Source organism: Condylura cristata, unplaced genomic scaffold, assembly GCF_000260355.1.
Source record: "Condylura cristata isolate star-nosed mole 26May11 unplaced genomic scaffold, ConCri1.0 scaffold00001, whole genome shotgun sequence".
NCBI lineage: Eukaryota > Metazoa > Chordata > Mammalia > Eulipotyphla > Talpidae > Condylura > Condylura cristata.
Genome location: NW_004567102.1, coordinates 77,143,956 through 77,162,604, shown reverse-complemented (window position 1 = coordinate 77,162,604; position 18,649 = coordinate 77,143,956).

Here is an 18,649-nt window from a genome sequence, read left to right as displayed (position 1 = left end):
AGTTTTCAAATTGATGTATACTATTTCACCTAAGATTGCCAGTTAAAAAGAACGAACAGATCAGTATTTAGAAACAAATTGCAAAGTTGGGGTATGTATTAAATTTTTTTTTTTTTTTTTTTTTAAGTAACTAAGGGCATATGGTGATCTGAAGTGGTGACAGGTCACTTTGTTAGACAAATCAGAAATCCATTGTACCGTCTCATCTTGTACTGCACTTGTCCCTGCCAGTGCTCTGTTGTTCCTAGATTCTGGATTCCCATAGATGGCAATCAGCCTGGGCGGAGGCGTTCCTTGGGCATTAGAAAGGAATTCTGAACTGCTTAAGACTTGTTTTGGTTGGATCAAGTCCTTACACTGCAGTCAAAATATATAGTACTAAAAACGAGTCAGTTCTTTGGCCTCACTTGTCATTTTAGTTAGTTTTAGTTACTTATTAAGTACTTAGTTACTTAATTCTCAGTGCTTAAAATTTTTTTCAACTATGAAACTGAATCTCTGAAATAGCCTACCATTTCCTTGGAAAAGTCAGATATAAGATATCCAAAACTGTAAAATAGTTTTAAAGTTCTGCTAAAGAATGTATTTATGGTTAGGATAGCACAAGCATTCACTTTCTGTTTCATGGTTGTGCTTCTTAAAATTCTTGGTTTCTAAGTTTAGATTTGTTTGCACACTGGATCATGAGATAGTTACCATTTTTCACCTTATATTTCTTTTACACATCTTTGCCTGTTTTATTTTTTGTTTGTTATGCTACCATAATTTTTGTTTAAAATGTTTCTTTGTGCAACATTTCTTCAAATTCTAATAAAATTAATATTTTATTCTTCATATGGCTCAGTAACTTTAAAAGAAAGATTTTCATTTAAATAAAATGGTAATACTTGTCTGACAGATTCTAAGCATGGTCATATTTCTGTAGTGATTCTCTGCATGTTAGAATAGCTACTTCTTGATCATTGTTGTCGATCCATATTTTATTTTATTTTAATACAAAAATTCAGTAGTTTACTTTCTCTGCCCCTTTAATATCTTCTTGAAAGTAATCTCACCTAGGGACATTGAAAGGCTTAAGAACTCCTGGCTATATTATCTTTGCAAAACTTGGGAACCATTGATGTAGCCTTTTAAACTTGAAAAGCTTTTTATGTTGGTATAGAAAGCTGTCCCTTGAGAAGTTTTTGTTGACAGCTTTGTCTTTGCTAACCAGCAAGATAAAGGGCAAGTGTCAGGACAGAGGCAAGCACCTGAATCCATTTTCATGCTCCGCCCCCCTCCCCAGACTGCCTATTACCTTCATGTATGTCTTTCTCTTTGATTGCTTTTGGACCCACAGATCACTTATATCAGTGATTCACAGTGTGGTGGCCAGACTGTTCACCTGGAAAGTTGTCATAATGCACTTTCTAGGCTTCTCTTCAGACTTAGCTGAGTCAGAATCTCTGGAGCCAGCATCGCTTTTAATAAAAGTGATTTTGATGGACAAATTTTTGAGAACTTAAAGGAAAACTTAGGACATGCATCTATTCTCCGGAATGATGTGTTGGTGAGTGGATATGTGTGTGTGTGTATGTGTGTGTACATGTGTAATCCAAAGTTAAAAAGTAGTGGTTATCAATATTAATGGTTTAAATGTTTTCTCAATCTTACAGTCAGATACAAGTTAAATTAAGTATTATAGTTATTGAATGTTAAAAAATGAGTATTTGTTAATATATTAAATTCATTGTTGGTGGTGAATTTTATGCGTATTCTGTTCAAGGTAAATTGCAGTGCAACTTAAATTTCATTAGCACTGCCATTTAGCCTAATCATTCATTCTCTTAGTGGTTGCAAAGTCATGTGAACATAAGAGATTTTTAGAATAAGCAGGGAAGGTAGTAGTAGATGAATATAGAATTAGATTCTACAAAAGTAGTTGTAGGGATACTTTCAACCCTGTCAATTAGAATTAGAGACTGGGTGTCGGTTTATCAGTAATATAAAATCGTTTTGGTGTTCAAACCCATGCTATATTTATCACCCATGTTACTGCTATTTTAACTATCCTTTGACATCAGATATTGGGACCTAAGTAAATCTGAACAAAATGGGATTTCAAGAAAACTTCCACATCCCTTAAACATACAGTGATTTGTATTATATTGGTAACAGATATTTACCTCTGTCAATTTGCATGTCGTTATTGGTGGTTAGAAGCAAACAAATTTATCTCCATTCCATTCCAATCTAAAGAGACATGGGGTTTACTAATTTTTAATATTTTCTGAGGACTGATTATGCAAACATTAAAAAACACTTATCATGTGTATGACACATCACGTTGGAAGGTGATGTGATTGGACTCTGCAGAGGTGGGGGTTTAAATTCGAGGCAGAAAGAAAGCAATTAGTGCTCATTTTCTCAACAAGCAGAACAAAGCCTTTTGATGGGAAGACTTTTTCTGATTGGCTCATTTTCTAAATACTGCTCTATAGTCTTATTATGCTCATGAGTCCTAGGGAGCAAGAGAATATTATTCTTTTAAAGAAAACTCAGTGACACAGCCATTGTGTTTAATTCAGTGATGTGTTTTGTTAGAGTTTGCTATAAGTGCAACTTCCAAACAAAAATGGTTGAAATTTGTAAGGCGGAAAGGCCAACTTGAGTGATCTTTTTAACAGAAAAGAGAATAAGAAATTGGATATTTAGCTGTATGGACATTACTTTGGAAATTATTATTGCCTGCAATATTTGATTCCAGTGTTTTGGAAAGGGTTACTGGTAATACCAAAGAGAAACAAAGTAGAAATTAAGTATAAGTTGCTCTGAAAACCTTTCCCAAAATCTAGGGTCTTTAACTGAATTTTTGCAAGTATTTTCTTACCTCTGTGATTAAAAAAAAAATAGAAATCATATATATATGACTAATATCCACAAATTGGCCAAATAGATTTTAATATATATTAAAATGGATCAATGGAACTATACCTTACCATGTTTTTTAGAACATTTCAAAACCATATTTTGTATTAAAAATGTTTGCCATTGCAATGTGTTACATGGAGAGTGACTTCATTATTAAACTACAAAGAAATGGGTTACAAGGACACTTCATGAACACTATTGAAATACAGTAAACAATCATTAATAAGAATCTTTTGACTAAACATCCATTATTTGCCAAAGAAAGCATTTCTGAAGCAAATTAACAACATAAACCAAGGAAATGCTTTTCATTACGACTGATACAACTGAAACATTTCCCATTTCATTTTATTAACCAAAATGCATGCAAATACAAGAAATAATTCTTTTACACTTAGCTAGTTCTAAAGATGTTAGTAGTGATTTTGTGTCTAATAATAAAACTGCATTTCTGTCAGACTGTCCTTTCCCAGTAAAATCCAGTTTATTAGGTATAGTCTTTACCTTTTCTAATATAAATTGCTAGATTTCTATTTTATTTTTTTCCCAACAAAATCCTGAAACAGTAAATAGGTTAATACAAATAAATGTGTTAGCTTATTCTTTGGCAGAAGAACAGGCTAGATTTAAGTAGCTTCCTTAGACCCCATTTAATTAAAGAATAACAATATGCATGATTAGCAGCTAATAAAAAAGAACAATAATAATTTGTTACTGTTCAAAAAGGTTGTAGTTGAAAAAGATCGCTCCCTTTGCTGATCCAGCATTTTTTTATTGAAGCCTTCCTTTCCATATGGTAGTTATTGCCTTATCCCACTACTTTTTCTGACCATTTGATCAAAAACTTCCCTGCTTGTTTGATCAAAAAACCTAGATTAAGCTCATGGTGTTTTAAAAGTCTTTTCTGCCAATCAATTGATTTTTAGTCATTTTTGGCCAATAAATTTAGATTTGATTAACAATTTAGATTTGATTAAGTAACATTCAGATTAGTCTCATAGCTCATAGATAAATTAGAAGTATTGAAACATCAGCATTCAGGTTTAACCTCAATATTTTATTAAAAGAAATCAGACTATAGAAATGGAAATGATAATAGGTACTACATCTGTTCAAGACCAAAATTATACAATGAATTTTTAGTTATGCTAACTGGATGTCTTTATATGAAATATACCTTTTTAAAATTATTCCTGTGTTAAAAATTTCAAATAGGGTAGACCATGATGTTGATACTCCACAACATTCCAGTTACTTTGAGATAAAACCTTAGCACAAATTGCTTTACATGGTTAATAATTCAGTGGACATGAATTCTGTGCTGCATTGGAATATAAAGTTGCTTTGTTCATTTGGTCAGTTTTAAGCACCAATCAGTCTTGAAAACTTGAACTCCATTCTGAAAGGTAATTGCACTGGCTGACTTACCTCAGATATTATTTGACTTTCAGTGTATCTTCCTTTGCTCATTATTTACATTAATAGTTGACTATGCCTTGAATGCAAGAAGGTATGGTACTTCTTGAAACATACAAGTAAAAGAAGCTAGAAACAAATACCACATATTGTATAGTACCATTTCTATGAGATATACACAGTAAACAAATCCATAGAGACGGAAATCAAATTAATTGTTAGAAGTTGGGAGTAGGGAATAATGGAAGTGAGGAAACCTAATGAACACTGGTTTCCTCTTGTTGAGATGAAAATAGAACGAGAGTGGCAATGATTGCACTAAATTACTAAATTGCATACTTTAAAATGGCTAGGAACTTGGGGTTTCTCAAGGTGTGCAAAAGCCTGAGCTATGAAATTTAGAATTAGAGTGCTGATAGTGGGATAAATGTACTCAGTTTAAAGTTTTAGTGGATTTCATGCATCCCATCACAACAGAACTGGTGGCAGCAGCAAAATGAAGTGTGTTTCGTCACAATTTATTTATATTTAACATATCTGTGACAGGGAGCAATTGGTTTCCATATCAGTGTTCATTTTCCACCTTTTCCACTGTATTTTGAGTGGCACATCTTCAGATCTTTTTAAAGGTCTATTTTTAAAATCATGCTTTCAAAAATTGCAAAATTTCAGGGCTTTTTTTTTTTTTTAATAGTTTTATACCTTGTGTTTCTTTTGAAAAACAATGATGTATTAGATGAGACTAAATTAATAAATTGAATTGATGTATACATTTTGTATTCTGTATTTTCTTGTGGGAAAAATCCTGGGGTTGGAGATGCTTTCATGACTCATTTCTCATTTCATATTCCCCGGAAATGGAAGTTGTGTTTGTCTTTGTGTTCCTTTTAACAAGCACTTATGGTGCACTCATGCCAGACTCAGCTTGATTTTGAAAGGTTGTGACAGGCAGCAGAGGCAGCAGCCCCAATAAAGCCACTAACCCTGTCCAGCACTGGGGGTGGGAAGGAGCCAGCCCAATGCAGAAGCACCATCCCACCCCACTTCTCATTCCATACCAGCGAGACCCCCCTAGCAAAAAATAATGGGAGACAGAAACACAGTAACAAATAACAACAGGAGTCTTCAGGGAATGCCTCACCACAGCAAGAGAACAAATCTCCAGAAACCAGTCACAAAGATATGGAAGATGTGTTCTTTCCACCAGAAACAATTCAAATGGCCATGGCAAAGAAATTCAAAGAAATGGAATAAAGTTCAGAAAAACAAGTACCTGAACTTACTGAGGAACTAAAAGTTGCCTAGAGTCATATACAAGGAACAACTACTTTTTCTTCCCCTCTCCACTTCTGTTACTACTAGTAATATTATACTACAGGTGTTGCTGTTGCTACATACTACTAGTATTAGTAGTAGTATTTCTCTAGTCTATATGTGATAACTATGCCAGCTATATGGAGAAGAGATCAAGTTCCACATGACGACAGACTTTTGGAAAAGATTTTTTTCTAAGATTTATTTATGCATACAAGAACTGGGGTACAGGACAGAGGTGTGGTGGGTGAGAGGGTTCACCAGAGATAGAGTGGGGAGCAGAACTGAAATACACTGCTGAGGGGAGCGTGGGCAGGTCAGGAGAGGTCTGCCATACCATGTGGGTTACCTCCCTAGCCAGGGAGCGAACTCATGCTGCAGTGTCTATGAATTGCTTCATTGTGCTGTGCTTTAACAAGTTGCGCCACCAGAGAGGGTCAAAGATTTACTTTAAATGGCTCTTCATGGAACGCTTCTTCAGACATTAAAGAGATGTTCTTTGAAACAGTAGAATCTACATGGTTGTAATTTTATTTGAAAAAAATGCATTTGTTTATTAAATATACTTGTGGTCATGTCTTTGGGAAGTGGGTGTTTTCAAATTAGTTTAAGCCAATTATTTTCCACATTATTCTAAGGAGCTCACTTTAGGAAATTGTTGATTCAAATTAGTGTATAAAGAAAGTTAAATATCTTTGCAAAATATGTGCCTCTAATAATTAGGGATATATTTGCTGATTAAGGTGTGTGTACACTCCAACTGGAGTAACAATAAATATAATTAAATGAGCTACACAGAATGAGAATGATAATATGAAATGAACATCAGGATAAAGTGGACAGGAAGAGACTTGCATTACAGAAGCTTTCCTTAACCCCTGCAGTCAGGCCCAATGTCACAGAGAATTCGAGGAAGGAAAGTCATAAATCATACCCTAACTGAAGTGTTGTTCTCTTTAATGGCTTTTTGTTTATGTAATTTTGTGATGTTCTATAGCCTTCTCACTGACTAGGGTATGTGGCCCAGATATCCACATCATCACTTTATCCCTTCCCCTTCCAGACTACATGTTGCCCCATTGGCCAAGCACTGTTCTGTCATGTCTCCAAGCCTTCACATAGACTGTTACCCTTGCCTGGAACATCCTACCTACTTTTTTGCCTACTAAATTTCAGTTCATTGGTGAGGATCCAATTCTGATGGCTCTGGTTTCTTGCCTGGACAGTCTCAAGTCAATGAGTCAGCCCTGTTTATGTCCCTATTTTTTAAATCATGCCTTTTTTTTTTTTTTTCTCAGAATCACACTGACCTGCCATTACCTATTTGCAAATATTTGCACACGTTCACGTTACACATTGTAGATCTTTTTGGTAGTATCAGGCCTCTCTTGACTTTGGATCCCTGTGCTGAGCATACGGCCTTACAAACAGAAGGCATTTGATAAATGTTTGTTGAGCAAATCATGAAAGTGAATAATTTCTAAGCTGTTTCACTTAGTTTTTGCTGCATAACATGCCACCCCAACACTTCATGCCCTGACAAGTTTGACACGTTGGCTACCCAATCTGGTCTGACCTGGCTTGGCTCATTTCTGGTTGACTCACACATCTATAGTCAGCTGATGGGTCAGCTGGAGGTTAGATGATCTAAGGTAGCCTTGTTCACATGTCTGGCAGATGGCAGGCTGTTGGCTGGGTGATGGGAGTGATCAGGCCACATGTCTCTCATCATCCATCAGACTAATTTCCATGGTAGTAGCAAGAACAACCAGCGAGTCAGCCTCAATGTACAACAAGAAAACAGTGGTAGAGAGAGGGAAAGCTTAGGGATCACAGTATCAATGTGGTCACGGGAAGAAGACGATTTGAATAATGTTGATATATCTCATGGCATGGAATCCTTTGATTTTCTTTGGGACAGACCAAAAAGCTTGGAATTTTTTTTCTAAATCCTCTTTAGTTCTGTGAATGAAATTCAGTGATGCATGTTCACTTGCTAAATTAGAGTAACAGCTTTGAAGGAAGACATAACACTGATCACTTAGGAAACTTTGAAGGTATATGATGCATTGGACTATTTTAGGACCAAAATTCATGTGTGGAGCTAGTTCTTAGGAGGAATATAGACAAGAGAACGTCACTCACAGGCACAACTTTAAATGCAACTAAAAGTGATAGTGGCTGGTAAGGACAGCAAGAAGTAGAGTAACAGAGCAGAATGTGAACTTTGTGGCAGGAAGGTGACCCTTGGGGGAGCGAGAGCTAAAGAGATTTTTCTAGTTAGAAATTGGGAAAGATTTGATGGCTTAGAAGTAGAAAGGCAAGCATTTAAAAGGTGGTGGGTAGCAGGGAGAGAGATTGAGAGGGGAGAAATGTTTAAAATAAAAGACACAAGTCATTTAAAGAGCAACATAACAGCACAATTTAAACAGTCTGATCAAATGGAAGAAACTGCCATGGCCAAAAAAAAAAAAGGAAAAATTTTAAAACCACCCAGAATTGCAAGAAAGAAGTAAAACTATTTTTGCAGATGTTACTAACTTGTATATAGTGAAATTAAAGACAGGTTTTTCTTCATAGAACTAGAATAAACAGATGTGTTCAACAAGTTTGCAGGGGCCACGGCCAAGAAACAGAAGTCAAATATATTTCTATGTAATAACAATGGGTGGACAATCTGAAAATGAAATTAAGAAAGTTTCCTGAACACAGCACATGAAAAGATGTTCATTAGTCAGGGAGAAGTACAAGCCCAAGCCATAATGAGATGATTTCACACCCACCAGGACAGCAATAGTTAAAGATGGCAAGGATGTAGAGAAATTGGAGCTCTCATACCTTGCTGAAGAGAATGTAAAATACTGTTGCAACTTAACAAATATTTCAGGAATTGTTTTAACTTGTAAATGCTTTAGTCACCCTTTGATATAGCAACTCCACTCCTAAGAACATAGCCAAGAGTATTGTCAATGTAGAATTACACAAGAGCTTCTGTTAAATAGTTATAGGAGGTTTTTTTTTTTTTTTTTTCCCGCTCTCTCTATGTCACAAAGGAAAAACAACACAATCATGAATGGGAAGACTCAAACTATATATTCAAATACAATGGGAAGCCGTTTGGTGATAAAAATAATACATATTATAACTTAGTTGACTTTGAAAACCTGTGCAATGTGAAAGAAGCCAGATTTAAAAGGTCCCATAATGTTTCTCTATTTCTATGAAATGTTCAGAACAGGCAAGTCCATAGCAAAGTTGATTAGGAGTGTCCAAAGTCTGAAATAAAACCGTTACTAGGAATGGCAATGAGGTTTCTTATTGTGGGGGTGAAAATACTGTATGAATATGCTAACAGACAATGACCTTTATACCTCAAAAGAGTGAATTTTATGACAAAAGGTTTATTTCAATTTAAAAATATCCATTATGTAAAATCCACAGATTTTAAACCATGTAAACACAACTGTAGAGGTTAAATATAGTTCTGAGAATATAGTTCTGAGAATTTCACCTGTGCTTTGTTTCTTGTCTGCTCCAGTTTGATCACCACAGTGTTTTGTAAAAACAATGGTTCAGAATAGTCATCCCATGTGTATACTACGGCAGAGAAGATCCAGCTCATAATATCCTCATTTATCTTGTTTTCGTTTGCATTAAAAATTTATCCATGTGTAAAATTAAAAATAAAACAAAACTGATTACAAAATCACAACTCATCAGCACTTCCAGTAATTCACAATCCTTCATCATAAGTGATTCAGCTATGACGATCACTCATGCTTGAGTGTGGCCCAGACAGATGCAGGAGGTTACCATTCTCTTCACGTTGACTTTAAGTTCCCTCCTTTCTTCCCACACAACCAGAGTCTTGGCAAACTAATGGAGTAGAAATTATGTTTATATACAGATGAACTTGAAATGTTGCACTTTATGGCAGATTTTGTATCTTTGATACTGATAACTGATCAGTCATAGGAGACACCGGACTGAAAACTTGAGGACAATGCAGGTCTTAGGTTACGGAAGCACTGACTTCTAAAATAACTTCCTCAAAATATTATCTTTTTATTGTACTGTGGTATTCACATTGCCACTCTCAACTGTTGTTCAGTGCTGCTTTCACTTTGAAACAATGTTTCTTTATTATTTTTTTATTTATGTATACATACAAGAACTGGGTGCAGGTCAGAGGTATGAGGGTGTGTGTGAGGATTCAACAGAGACAGAGCGGGGAACAGAACAGGTGGATCCACTGAAATACGCTGCTGAGGGGAGCAGTGGGGAGGCAGGAGAGGTCTGCTGCCCCATGTGGGTCACCTCCCTGGTGGAGATAGAACCTGTGCTGCAGTGGCTGGTGATAGCTTGATAGTGCTGAGACTTAACCCCTTGCACCATCAGGGAGGGCTGAAACAGTGCTTTCTTGAAGTTGCAAGTGTCACTTTTAAGACACTGCTGTGGACCACAGGGACCCCTGGCATCAAAGGGTGCGCAGGAACTTAAGCTCATTGCTCTCTTGAGTGCTGTCAGGGCACCCAAAAAAAAAGCTGCCAAAAACACTTCCTAGAGAAACAGTAACAGGGGCACCCAGCTACTCAGTCACTACACATTCCCCTTAGTGCATTCCTACTCTTTCATTCTCAGCAGGGAAGCTTGTTTCTAATACCACAGAAAAGAGAAGCTCCAGTAATACTGCCCAGCATTTTCTTACCCATTTTTATTCCAACTTTTTGTGCACGTGCAAGCATCTTTACCCTGCTACCCTCGTTTTTTCCTTAAATTACTTATTCTTTCCCTACTACAAAGCTAATCCTTTGGTCTGGATTGGTTCTACCTTTTCTCCTGCCCTTTAAAGGACTTTGGGAGTGGAAGTTCCCTTTCTGCTGTGCTTCTCCACTTCTTGGTGTCCTTACCAGTCACTACCGCCATTTGTGGCTGCATGTAAAGCTGTCCCTGAGATTGACATTCTTCAGCCTATACTTTATTCCTCCTGAGACCTCGCTCCATGCACGAACGTTGGTCATGCACTGATCCCGTGTTGTTCTATACATCCAAAGTTTGTCTCCAAGCTAACTTTCTCTCGGAGGTAAATATGATTATCTTTTCAATCTTAAGATCAACTGAAACCTCCAGAGCTTCACTGCCCCCCTCTCCTGTCGTCTTGCATATCTCTTGGCTTTTCATGTCAAGCCTTTGGAAAGAGAGGCTGACTCTCACTGTGTTAGTTCACATCTCATTCACTAACCACTGGAGCAGGTTAAGTACCCTACAACTACACCAAGGAAAGATCTTTTGAATTGCAGATTTCACTGGAATATTTTTCGGTCCTTTTCTCACTCAAATTCTGGTTGACTACTTACAGTCTTGCCCCTGTATCTTGCCTTATGTGACTTCCTCCTACATTAAATATTTTGGGCTACTCCCAAATGAGACTTCTCAAGGAGGTGGCCTCCATCTTATTTGCCTTCTCATGACCAAAGCCCATGTATCTCATGACCAAATACAAATGTGTTTTCACCCAGTGAATGCCCCCTCCAAATCCCAAGGCTCTTGGGAATATGTGTGTGCACCAGGGCCGTGCCCTTCACCTCTGCTCCACTCATTCTGGCCATTTACCTGGATAATCACACTGACTTTTCACCTTCAGGCCATACAACTTCAGGCTTCCAGATGGAAATCTCTTCTACATCCACAGTGTTGCACTCAATCGTCCTCCATTTAGCATCTCCTAGAGGGCTGGCATTGCCACAGTTTAGCTTGGACAAAACAGCCTCATTTTTCCTTTCAGAGCACTACTTTCTATCTATGGCTGTTGTGTTGCTCAGTCCAGGAGCATAGTTGCTGGTGGCAGACTCCAACTGTCCCCATTTAGTTGCTCCCTTGACGGAATCTAGCTGGAAGCTGCTGTAGTTCACTGAGTTCTCAGGAGACAGAGAGAGAAGGGTGTTTTTCTCATCATTAGATTGCATCTTTTCTTTGCTTTACCAATTTTTTTTCCAATTTAATTATTTTTGGGTAGAACTGGGGTGCAGGCCAGAGGTAGGGGGTATGAGAGGATTTACCAGAAACAGAATGGGGAGCAGAACAGGAAGATCAAGGAAGTACACTGCTGAGGGGAGCAGCAGGGGACAGGAGAGGTCTGCTGCGCCCTGTGGGCCAGTTCCCTGGCCAGGGATTGAACTCAGGCTGCAGCAGAAATGGCACCGAGACTCAAACCACACGCCATTAGGAAACCTCTGTTTTGCAAAAGTTTAAGATGTTATCAAAAATTATTCTAGTTTGAGACTAGACCCAAAGTCTGAAAGGATCACTGTGTAATCAAGTGTGTGTGTGTTTACATTAAGCGAAAAAAATGAGGAGAGAAAATATTCCATTTTGCTATAGATGCAATATAAAAATAAGTATCTAAACATTTTTCTGTCTGTCTAGAAATAAAAGTAGATTGAGCATCAAAAATGTTTAAAACTTGTCAAGCACAAGTGAAATTAATCTACATTACAATCACATTATTAACTTGTGACAATTGACAGCTACTAAATTTCATTTTCTAAAAGGAATTCAACTGCAATGTCATTGGCTTATCTTTTTGTCTAGAATTGCCCCAGCTTTTGAATACAAATAATCACTAGTTTACTACTAGTAAATCCAAAGTTTACTCTTTATCTGAAAACTTTTCCTTCTCATAAAAAAATATCAGTGTTCAAACTTAAAAGATTAGTGGCTATATGACCATATTTATTTAATGTCAAATATATTTATAATAATGTAAAATATGGTTGTGTGGTTACAAAGGGAAGAACAATCAGAAACAAACAAAATTAGGCCTTTGACCTTGAGCACTGGGTATTGATATCCACTCTGTGCTTTCTAACCAGGTCAAGTCCTGGGCTTCTGTCATTGTTTCTATTTTAAAGATGATACAATTGAGGGCCCTCCTTGGTCATGCAGTGGGTTAAAGTGCAGCACTATGAAGCTACCCACAACCACTGCAATAGGAGTTCGATCCCCCTCCAGGGAGCTGACCCACATGGTGCAGCAGACCTCTCCTGACCGGCCAGCTGCATCACTCAACAATATTTCAGTAAATCCACATATTCTGCTCCCCACTCTGTCTCTGGTGAATCCTCTTACCCCCTGCACCTCTGGCCTGGGCCCCAGTTCTTGTATGCATAAGTGAATAAATCTTGGGGAAAAAAAGATGCTGCAACTGAATCAAAACCATAGAAGAGAATTCTCTATAGGAAGTCTCATGAGCAGTACTTCAAAGATATTTATCTTCTCTTCCCATTTTTGCTATAAAAACAGATTACCTTCATTTCCCTCTGCCTGTTATTAAGACACACTCTTTATCATCAGTATTCTGTGTTGTCATTATAGCTCTGTGTGTGGTTTATTATTTATCTTGTTTGGGATTCATCATAATTTTTGAAGCTGGAGATCTGTATCTCTCTACAAGATGCTGTAAAAGGTATCATAGATATAAGAACAGTAAATTGAAGGAGATGTGAGAATGAGACAGATTGTGTATTTGCTTTAAGAAAGGAGAAAAGTAGGAAGTGTGACCGATTTATCTGAAAGCTGGTGACACTGTGGGAGAAGAGGGAACCACTGGAGTGATGCCCTTGTGGAGCTGAGAGGGCTGGGACGGTGGAGAGGAGGACTTAGCCTTTGCCTGCTGTGTTAGGAGAGAGAGGCCCGGAGCGGATGAGTCCAGGTATGCTTTCTTAGGAAACCTGAGCTGAGACATGTAGAAGTTCTTTTTGTTCTATTTTCAGTTAGATTGGAGACATTTTGGTTGGCACAACTGCATGAGTGTTCCCAACACAGCCATTTTTCTGATGGGTAGAGACCACGCAGGCTCCAAAGTATCCTACAATGCACAGGGAAACTCCAAAAAATAAAGAATTATGTGACCCAAAATATCAAAGATAGTGCTGAGCATGAGAAACCACACAGGGTAGCCCTCCTTAAGTGGTCACTTCTATTATTATTATCACCGAACACTTAGAGAAAATCCTAATATTTCCTAGGTATTTTTGCTCTTGTACTCAGATATTAGGCTGAACTGAACAGTGAGATGCATCAAAGGTTGTGCTAGATAAACAAATACTAACCCTGTGAAATTTAACCTAAACTCGTTTTGTTTTGCATATTTCTGTTTGTAGAAAAAGGTCATACACTTTCAATTTTCCAAATACAAATCAAGTTCTACATAAAAGAGAACCCTTTTCTGAAGCCGGTAAACAGGGAAAGTTTGTATAAATTTCCCTCTTTTACCTTCTTTCTCACTGTTGCTTAGCAACAAGTTAATACTTCTGAAAGATCTCTTTTGAATACTAAATTACCGTTGAGATTTGTGTCTGTTGTTAAATTGCAGATCAAATATGCAGTCACAATTTCCCTGAAGGACACTGTTGAAACCTAGTTAAAATTACCTCCACGCCACTCAGAGACCAGTGCCTTGCTCTTTGTGTTTACGAAGATCATTCTGTGCTGCGTAATCAATTTAAATTGAGGTCTCAGAGTCTGGAGTTGTAAATAGGGATGTGCCGTGAAGTCAACTCTTCCTTTCAAACACGTGAAAAGTCTTCCCAAAATACTCCTTATTTGCTTTGGGAATACACATCTAAAGTGTAGTATGAGTAAGGGAAGAGCACATTCCTGTTTGCTGGGTTAAGTGTAAGTGACATCTGACATAAACCAATGAACTCTGTTAATCATTTTAACACCATTTCATTTTTAAACAGACTTTCTTTGGACAACAGATAACATGGTCACTCCGGTTTTGAAAGACTTGGAGGCCGTCCTAAGGGAACACTGGAAATAATTAGGGATTTGGAAACAGCCTCTATGAAGAGATGTAAAAAGAGATTGATCTTAGCTATCTGTTAAAGAAAAGAGAAAATGTGAGGTGAAAACTCTCTTTTAGGAGAAAATCCAGGAGTTACTGTAAGACATCAAAATACTCTGCCTTTTCTCCCACACTGGGCTGCACATAATTAAGATTCTCACACCGGATATTGGGATTAGGACAGTAAGATCACAGGTGTGATTTACTGTTTTGAATATTACTTTTTAAATTGTATTTATTTTTAATTTTAGCTAGAGCATTTTTTGGTTTTTATTTTATTTGTTTTTTTAAGATTTATTTATTTGTGCATACAGAACTGGGGTACAGGCCAGAGGTGCAGGGGCAGTGAGAGGCTTCACCAGAGACCGAGTGGGGATCAGAACAGGCAGATCGATGAAGTACATTGCTGAGGGGAACAGCGGGTGGTTCAGGAGAGGTCTGCCTGGCCATGCAGGTCACCTCTGGGGTGGGGATCGAACTTATGCTCAAGTGGCTTTAGCTTCTCAGTGCTGTGCTTTAAAAACAGCTGCACCACCAGGGAGGGCCCAATTTTATGTTTGTTTTTTTTTTAAGAATTTTTATTTATTCATACAGAACTGGGGTACAGGCCAGGGATGTGTAGGGTGAGAGGATTCACCAGAGACAGAGAGGGGAGCAGAACAGGCAGATCGATGAAGTGCACTGCTGAGGGGAGCAGCGGGCCAGTCAGGAGAGGTCTGCTGTGCCTTGTGGATGTCCTCTGGGGCAGGCAGGAATCGAACTCATGCAGAAGTGGCTTAAGCTTCTTAGTGCTGTGCTTTAACCCACTGCACCAGCAGAGAGGGCCTGAAGGGACTATTTTTTAACCCTGTGTATTCACTTGCCAAGGGCATTCAAATATTGCAACTTCTTGATCCTCAGTTCCAAATTATTACTACCAATTATAATCTCTTGATGTGATATTCTGATTAATGGTATCTCATGTGCTCAAGACCAGCAGAGTTACTATGTTCCTGGTTAGACGATGGTGTAGTCTGCCATCACCCATTATGGTCATAGGGTTTTTTCCCCAAAGATCAGGTTGGTAAATTAGAAATCTAAGAAGGACATGTCCCTTCATTATTTAAACTGCTATAGGAGACACTAATCCGTGCCGGTCTGTTCAGGATGAGAATGTGTCTTCTGAACTGAACCTCCTGAAGTGAAATCACTTTCAACAATGCCCGCCATGTCCTACCAATTTTTATGCCACTAAGATTTTACTCCATATATTAGAGCTCTCCAGAGAAACAGAAAAAAAAAAAAAAACACCACTGAAATGCACACACACGCACTCTTGCACACACATGCATATATACACATGCACACACACACACCAAGATATCTTATAAGGAGTCGGTTCACACAATTATGGCTTTTGAGAAGTGCAATGTTCTACCATCTGCAAACTGGAAAATCAAGACAGTCAGTGGTGTGATTCAGCTCACGTCCAAGGTCTGAGATCTAGGAGCACTATGGCCAACAGATCTGTCCCAGCTCAAAGCAAACAGGCAGGAAGGAACAAATCATTCTTTACCTTTTGTTCTATTCAGTCCCTCAACGAAGTAGATGATGTCACCCCCATAGAGAAGGGTAATATAATTTACTTAGTCTGCTGATCAGTTGCTAACCTCATCTGAGATACTCTGAGACACATCTAGAAATATTGTTCAATCTGGGCATCCATGGTGATTCATAGTAGCTATCACATTCTATAGGTCAAGGAAATCATACATTTTACCAGCCTTACCAGCTTCTAGGTACATGCCTTCTGATTACAGACTCAAAGACTTGGGATATGACAATGGATGATGTAATGGATCCACTGGATGCATTGAGAAATGAACATGGACCAGGACTCCATTTTCAACTGCCCCCCAAGTACCCCTTATGAAGGGCTGCCCATGATATTTTGTGTAGCTGATAGTGTCAAGCCAATCCTGCATCTAAGAGCCCCTAAAAGATTTAGGTATTCTCCTTTTGACATGGCACAATTATTTTTGCATGTCCTTTATTAGAATTATTTGGAAATGTAAGTTCTTGTGACATTGATAAGCCCATCCTTGTGGGATTTACTTTTCCTTTACCTGGAAATATATCCACTTTCCTTCTGATGTCAATGTGCTATGTGGCTCTTCCAGAATCTATATTTCCTGTTGATCGTGCTAAGTTCGGTCTACAGCAGTCTCTTCTACCATCAACCCTGGTCTCAAAAATGAGCTGCTCAGAAATTCTTAAAAATGATGGTGGGATGGTGTAGTAACAGACATCTGAAGAGCTGTGCCTCTGTGACCTTAGATCCTACACAGTACTGAAAACACTGTTAAATCTTAGAACACAGTTAGACCTTAAATTTGAATTTAGCAGAGTCTGCGCTCTGTAGGCAGTGAGGGTCTTTTTCATGCTATTATGAAAATCTGATTTTCACAAACTGCAGTGAATTGAATTGTGTCTGTAAAAATATATTCAAGTCTTAACCTGTAATATCTGTGAATGTGACCTTACTTGGATTTGAGTCTCTGCAGATGTAATTAAGATGAGGTCATACTGGATTAAGGTGGGTCCTAAATCCAATGATTAGTGTCTTCCTGGAAGGAGGGATAGGGAGGCTTAGAGACACAGACAGATTGAAGAAGGGCATGTGATAATGGAGGCAGAAATAGGGGTGATGCAAACCAAGGGTGCAGCCAGGGATTTCTGGAGACCTCCAGAAGCTAAGAAGATGGGAAGTTTATCATAGGAACCATTAGAAATGAATATACAATTCCAACTTTCTAATTTTATAATATTATTGCCTACAGTCTTCAAAAGATAGAGCCACTAAGTGTAAGAACCTAACCTACCAAAGTGAGAGTCAGTAACTGTGATATGTACAGCAGGAGTGGGACTCTTTTGCTGATATGTACACCAGGAATGGGGTTCTATTCCCCTGGGACTTCTCCAAGTTCAGAAACCCTCTTGAGCATCTGCTCACAAATCAGCTTATCATGTCACTCATCATAGTTCAGACCCCCACAGACAATGACCATGAAGTAAGTACTTGAGCACCTGCAGTTTACTGGCAGGTAAAAGAGTAAGGAAGAGGAACAGGGAGTAGGTAGGAGAGTAAGGAAACTTAAGAAAGTCAGTGACTATTGGGAGTCAACCCACTGAGGGAACTCAGTGAGCCAAAGTGGACCCCACTGGAGGGCAGTGGAGCTAGTGAATATTTGTACCAGTTCTCATCAGTCTGCATTTGAGGATGCTTCTTGCTATTTCTCCTCTGCACTTTCGACAGTAAGTGAAAGAAAAGAAGCTAGGCACTGAAGTACAATATGGGTGGGATGCCAACATTTTCTGCCAGATGAAATTATATTATGGATGTGTATTTAAGAAATAAAACTCCAAAGAGAAGTAAGGAATTGATGATCACAAAATGAGAAAATGAGTCTTTCCAATGTTCTTGAATAGATATGAATATGAATTATTTACCTAGCTCTAGTAGTCTGGATTTGCACAAGGAGTTTTTACATTGGCATCTCAGACCATGGAAGCATTAGTTATATTTTTAAGATTAATGGCCATGTTGTTGAATATCCAATTTACTTATGAACACATGCTAGCTAGCTAGGCAATCTGTAGCTTAGCTAACAAATAAAGCAATCTGACTGGTGTTTTAAATATAGACTTCATTGCTCATTCTTATGGCCATACCTCTGCTTAGTTTATTACAGTTTTTTTTTTTTCTGAATTCTGAGAATATCAGTCTTACAATCCATATTATTGATAGTTCTATAGCTTCCATTACTATTGTAACCCTTATTATGAAGGGAAAACTTTATAAACTATATTTGCCAAGGAGGTTTGTCTATGTGAACCCACTATTCTCTCTCTCAATGAAAATGTAATGTTTTAGATATATTGTTTGTTATAGAAAACAACCACACTATTATTTAAAATTATTTATTTATTTACTTTTTGTTGGAATAACCTTGGTTATGATTCAGAGGTATCAGGTACTAGGATTACACCCCTTCAAATGTATGTTACTAAACCACACCCACCCCCAAGGCACCCATAGAACTGCTCTTAACAATGATGATAATTATAATGAAGATATTTGCATAGTGTTTACTATCTGCCAGGCATATTTTTAAGCATCTT